We start from the raw sequence: 7,210 nt of genomic DNA, 5'->3' as shown, positions 1-7,210 counted from the left end.
GCAGAACATCACACAGACTTGGCTTTAAATTGATCAAAAGTGACAGTAAAGACATTTATGATGTTGCAAAAGATTTATATTTTAAATAAATGCTGTTTAAAAAAACAAAACAACTTTCTATTATTCTATCAAAGAAAAAAATCTTTGAAAATATATATAATAGATTTGAAAATATATTTTTTGCTGAATGGCAATGGCTGCTGAAAATTCAGCTTTGAATAAATTACATATTTAAATGTATTCATAGAAAACAGCTATATTAAATTTGTAATAATATTTCATAATATTACTGTTTTTACTGCATTTTTGATCAAATAAATGCAGCCTTGCTGAGCACAAGAGACTTCTTTCAAAAACATCTTACTGAGCACAAACCTTTGAATGGTATGGATTTCAGCATTGGTCCAAAAAAACAAACAAACAAACAAAAAACAAACACTTAGTTGCATATACTAAATCATATGCTAAAACACAGCCACCATCATTTTTAATGTTCTTCACCAAGCACAAACAAATTGGAATCACTACTGGACGTGTTTGTGTAGTTACTTTGAGCCTGTCGCACGTGTGCAGATCACAAAGATCTCTCTCATCCTCACATGTTCGTTTCATCTGGAGAGAATGATCTCTTTCTTGCCGGCGACATTCCCGTCCTTCAAGGCGCTCCCGTTCCATCTGCCCACAAGACTCATGGGATTTCTCTCGTCTCTCAGAGCTCGGCGGTCCCGTCCCGCTGCCTTTCATGTCCAACAGGATATAAGACAGGAATCTCAGATAGTGCTGCTATGGATGAGAGGAGCACACGCTACAGGAAGCCCACTACAGAGACAAGCGTGTGTTCCTCCTTTAGCACCATGTCAGACGGTAAACCACCAGCATATGCTGGAGATCACATTCATGTTTACTGCAGAGGACATTTTGTGTCAAACTAATGCTAAACTAAAAGTTATAAATTTAAGAGTTGTAAATTTACCTGGTCACTTACAGTACCTGCAGAGTTACCATACATCAGTTTCAAGATGGTTGGACTCGCAGACAAATGTTTTCTGTGTAAAAAAAAGTACAAAACACAAAGTTATAAACTGGTGGGCAAAGTCTGCATTATTGGTTATGCTCCTGCACAGAATCACAAGCGACAAGTGACAAATGTGTGTAAAATTGGATCTTGCCAGGAAACTTAGGCAAGGCAAGGCAAGGCAAGTTTATTTATATAGCACATTTCATACACAGTGGTAATTAAAAGTGCTTTACATAAAAGGACGTGAAATAGTCATTAAAAATAATAATAAAAACAAAGAATTAAAAAATAATAATAATAATAATCACAACAATAAAAACAAAATGATATAAAAATTGATTACATTTTTTTTTTTAAAACAGTTAAGAATAGAAAAAGATTATTCATAATGCAATAAGGTCAGATGTAGCACAGTGCTCATTTAACAAATGCACAGCTAAACAGATGAGTTTTTAGTCTGGATTTAAATGTGGCTAATGTTTTAGCACATCTGATCTCTTCTGGAAGCTGGTTCCAACTGCGGACTGCATAATAGCTAAAAGCGAACTCCCCTTGTTTTGTGTGAACCCTTCTAACTGACTCGATCCTAATGATCTGAGTGGTCTGTTAGGTTTATATTCAGTGAGCATATCTGCAATGTATTTAGGTCCTAGACCATTGAGTGATTTGTAAATGAGTAAAAGTACTTTAAAATCAATCCTAAATGTAACTGGAAGCCAGTGTAAGGACCTGAGGACTGGTGTGATATGCTCAAATTTTCTGGTTCTAGTCAGAATCCTGGCAGCAGCGTTCTGGATGAGCTGCAGCTGTCTAATGGTCTTCTTTGGAAGGCCGGTGAGGAGACCAAACTTACCATAATACGTTTTTTAAACTGAAATTAAATGGACCTAAAAGTGACACAAAAGATTTAAATGAAGCATATGGAATATTTCTCATATTATTGTTAAGTTTAGAATCTACACTTCTGGTGCTAAATTTATATTACACTTTTATGATGGATAAATGGCAGAATTATATAAAAACGTGGACTGATAAATGGCAGAAATACATGATTTAAAAACACAACTGGAAAAAATAACTATATATAACCAATAAATGACAAAAAGCTATACAAAAAATTTTGATTGGTAAATGGAAGAAATATAAAAGTTAAAAACTGAAATTGCAAAAAATAAAACGATATACAGTATAACAATTTTATGATGGATAAATGTCAGAAATGTATACAAAATTTGATTAATGGCAGAATTATACAAAATTAAAAACTGAAATGGGAAAAATAACAATATATAACAATTTTATGATGGCTAAATGGTAGAAATATATACAAAATTCGATTGATATAGAAATATACAAAAATGAAATTGGAAAAAATAAATACAATTTAATTAATAAAAACATTTTATACACCAACAATAAACAACAAAAACAATTAAGAATTATAAAGTGAAACAATTTTTACACTATGTACTCAAAAATGAAAGAAAACTATAAAGAAAACTAAGAAAAAACAATAAAATAAATGAAAATAAATTTAAATACACATTTTACACACAATTTTAAATAAATAAACCAAAACAAACAAAACAGGATGTCCATTATGCAAGCGTGTAATATTTCAGAAATTTATTTTATAATAAAAAATGATGCTAAATACAGTTTTAATGAATGGTCAGATAATTTCGGGCCCTACCTGTAGCTATTTGTGAATAAATGTACTCAAGATGTCTCTGGAGCACTTTTTAGCGTTGATTGTGTTGAAAGTCTTTCTACTTCTACATCACAAATCCTTTTTTTTTTACAAGATTTTTCCATTACCACTGGATTGTCACGACAACAGGGAGAATCACATAAGGATGTGACAGAAATGTCGGACAAAATAAACAGCAGAATCATGAATACGGTACATTAACAAATCGATGCGGAGTCAATGCGTGGACGGCTAAGTACTCCTAGAAACCTTTCCTTTTGACTCTGCTCCTGTAGAAATCATTATTCATATCTTTTATTGTAGCACATTGGTTAGTAAAAAAATAAAAAATGAAAAAATAAACACCATCCCAGAAAAAGCCCCCCATGCCAGATGCTGTGAGCTTTGATAAAAGAAGAGAAACTCTGGCTCTTGAAAGCTTGAAGACTCAGCTTTCGCCAGTCGAACAGAAGAGCCCTACAGCATTCGCTCCTGCATGGTGGGCCCGAATCAATACACATTAACAGGTTAAAAGAAATGGGAGAGAGGGGCTGCGTTTACGCACCGCATCTCAATAATATCGACGGGAATGTGGTATTATATTTGCAAGAGAGAGGCAGAGAAAGACCTTGAGAGCTGCTCTATTGTATTGATGGGCTTTTGCTCTTTGCCAAAGAGGAAGCACTTTCCGGTCCGCTCTTTAATCTGAAGCAGGTCTGATGGGACTCAAGACTTCAGAGCGCAGCAGAAAAAAGCAAGCCCCGCTTTCTCAGCGTAATGATGAAGAGAGTGAAAACATGAACGGAGGAGAAAGAGGTGGAATGATTAAAAACCCAAAAACCCAAAAACTGGTGCTCGCTCATGAGTGCTATTGTACATTACGGATTCAGACGAACGATCGTAAGTGCAGGACGAGACGTCACTAAAAGCAGAACGTAAATATGGTCAATATTGTTCTGGCACTGCAGGCTCTTCTGACAACAAATAAGTTGACCTATTTCTTTTTTTTAAACATGGGCTGAAGACAAACATAGTTAATGGGGTTTGAACATCACAAGTACTAGTGCTTATAGCCTCTAATAGCAAGTGTAAATCACAGAAATGTATCTACTATTTACAATCACAGACACCAGGGTGGGGACTCTTTACACACCAGACAAGAAAAAAAGAAGAAAAAAACACATAGAAAGACTAGCAACTGCACAGAAATGCCTTAGGAACCAATGACAATGACATTTCATTCACTCTTGACTCTGGTTTTTGACAAAGTAGATTTGATATTCTTTTACAAAGACTCAATCATGTAGCTGGGTTTCATAGACCTGTGCTGGAGTGGTTTGCCTTTTACTTCAAGGTCAAGGAGAGAACTTTTTAATATTGGGAAATATTTCTCGTCTCGTGTTCAAATCTCTTTTGGTGTTCCACAGGGTTCCGTTTTGGTTCCTTTTCTTTTTGCTTTATATATGCTTCCTCTAGGTCAAATTATTCAGAGACACAACTTCTCTTATCATTTCTATGCAGATGACACTCAGCTTTATCTTACTGTTAAAAATAGCAGCTGTTCTGTGTCTAGTTTGATTGTCTGCATGACCTATAATGCTGCATGGACATGATTTTTTCTATTTACAGCTAAACAATGATAACGTAATTAATCATTGTCAATCAGCTTGATCTCCTCTCTTCTAATGTGTATGACTATGTCAAAAACCTTGATGTTATTTTTGATCCCACACTGTGTTTTGATAAGCAGATCAGCGCTGTTGCAACTGAAAAGCAGTTTCTTTTAGTTAAGATCTACTGCTAGGCTCAAGATGATGCTTTCTAAGAAGGACCATGAAACAGTTATTAATGCTTTCATAACATCGAGGTTGGACTACTGTAATTTACTCTATTTTGGTTTGCTTAAATCAGCTTTAGATTGCTTTAGTAGTATATTTGTGATTTTCTCACCCCAAGATCCCTTCAATAATCCAGTCAATAACTAATTTCAGTTCCTCGTTCATGTTTTACAAGCAATTGGGCTTTCTCTGTGGCTGCTCCTAGACTCTGGAATAGTCTTCTTCTCTATATTAGATATTCTCCTTCTATTTCTATGTTCAAATCCTCATCATTCAAATCCACAATTCTTCAAATTTTTCATTTGTCCATCTGGTTTTGTTTTATTTTTTGTCTAGTCATCAATTTTGTTTTAAATGCTTTACATTTCTTGTACACAGAGCCGATCCTCCCTATACGCAGAATACGCAAGCTGCGTAGGGCCCCCGAAACACCAGGGGGCCCCCTTGCTCTCAAAGATGTTTTAATTTTAGTTTTGAATTTGGCCAGCGGTTATGAAAACATGAATGATAATTTCTTTGGTAACACTTTATTTCGATAGTCCACTTTAGACATTCTACTAAGAGTAAGCAACTTTGCAACTACATGTCAACTAGTAGTCATTAGAGTATTAGTAGACTGTCTGTTTAATATCTTCTAACACTTTATTTTGATGGGTCCACAACACACAACATACTGACTATGAGAAACTTTGCAAGTATATGTCAACTTATTCTACTAACCCTAAACCTACCCTACGGAGAGTTAGTAGACATGTAGTTGCAAATGAATGACAATTAGTTGACATGTAGTTGACATATACTGTAGTTACAAAGTTACTTATAGTTAGTAGAATGTCTAAAGTGGACTGTCAAAATAAAGTGTAACCATTTCTTTGAATGTGGTGCGCTATCACGTTCTCTACGTAAGAATCAGCCAAATCATGTAACGTGTATGTCGTACAGTCTCTTGCTCTTACAAAATAAAACGAGTTGAAAGCATACCGAGCCGCGTAAGAGATACTGTTTCTCGAGCGCTTTCCATGAGCGCGATTCGAAACGGAGTGAAACACGGACAAATGCGTTTCATCCATTCTTTCATCCCAACATAGGGGTGTTTGCGTAGGGCCCCCAGAAGTCTAGGATCAGCACAGCTTGTACAGCACTTTGATGTAAACATCTGCTGTTTTAAAATGTGCTTTATAAATCAATAAACTAAACTAAACTAAACTAGAAACACCATAGCAAGCACCCAGAAAACCCTAGCAACTGCAAAGCAACACCCTATCAACCCAGAACAGCCTAGCATCATGCAGTTGAGTTTTCACAGGCAAATACCACTTAAAATGTCTTCAAAATGATAAATGTTTGTTAAAATAAAACGTATAGAAGTATGGCGGGCTGAATTTATAATATCACTTTGTGGGCCAAATAAACTGCTGTTCATCCATAAACACTTTTCTGTTTCAAACATGTTCCCTAAACATTCAAACATTTCACAAAAATGCCATCAACAACAACATAATGCGTACAAGAACTTGGGTTGTTTTGTCTGAGACCCTCGAGCAGGGCTCTAGAGGGCCAGTAAAGGGGTAAATACTCCTGTCCCTCACTGGGTTGCTAAATAGACCATGTGATATGGCCAGAAACCCTGTAACCCCCATTGGGGAAAAACCCCTCCCTCAGTGCTCTCTGATAGCCCTCCTCGCTCCACTGGCCGTCAGACCCTCAGCAAAAATTGTTTTCAGTAACATAATCCATTACACTACACTTTGTAGGTAATGTAATCTGACTACTTTTTGATTACTTTTAGATTACTTTTGACCTATATTGTTCATTACATCGATTTAAATAGAATAATCCTGTACCATATTAATAAAAAAACAAAGAGAAGAAAAATATATTCTATTCATTGTTATTAACAACACAAAGTGCATAAAACATTGCATTACGGATTTTGTGAAGGAACTGCGGGGGTTCATGAATTAAATGAAAAGCTAATAATTATTAATCAAAAAATTTAAAATTAAAATGATTTAAAAATAACAATCAAAATTACTAAAAAAGATGAAATATTTTATTTGTTTACCTGCAGGTCATGTGACCATTAACCGATGTCAAAGAGCCATGAACATGCAAATGTTTTACTTTAATTATTATTAATTTATTACCAAAAAGTCTCAGGACATATAGTAAATATATAAGTTGTAAGAGGTTCAGCTGAAAAAAAAAAAAAGACTGGGAATCCCTGAATTACATGTAAATAATAATTATTGTGATATTTTGCATTTTAATGCGTTAGAAAGACAAAAGCCTTCCAAAGACAGTAATATGTGATTAAAAACCCACTGAATGATAATTTAAATAAAAATTAATGTGTTCATCTGTCATTGATGCAATGTTAAAATTGAATATTTTATTATTATTATTATTATTATTATTATTGTAAATCCAAGGGTCAAATACTGTGTACTTTCTGTGTAATTATGGTCACCTAACTAGTGACTGGTGTTTGTGTGTTTCTGAATGTATATAAGTGATTGCCCATTTCAGAAATGAAAATTTAAAATATGAAAAAGAAGAATTAGGAAGAATCAATAAATTATAAATGATTAATTAATGATTTATGGCTATTGTGTGAATAACTTGAAATCATGTAATCCATAAAGTAACTGACATGTGATTACG

Source organism: Onychostoma macrolepis, chromosome 08, assembly GCF_012432095.1.
Source record: "Onychostoma macrolepis isolate SWU-2019 chromosome 08, ASM1243209v1, whole genome shotgun sequence".
NCBI classification, from domain to species: domain Eukaryota; kingdom Metazoa; phylum Chordata; class Actinopteri; order Cypriniformes; family Cyprinidae; genus Onychostoma; species Onychostoma macrolepis.
Note: the sequence above shows the minus strand (reverse complement) of the source record.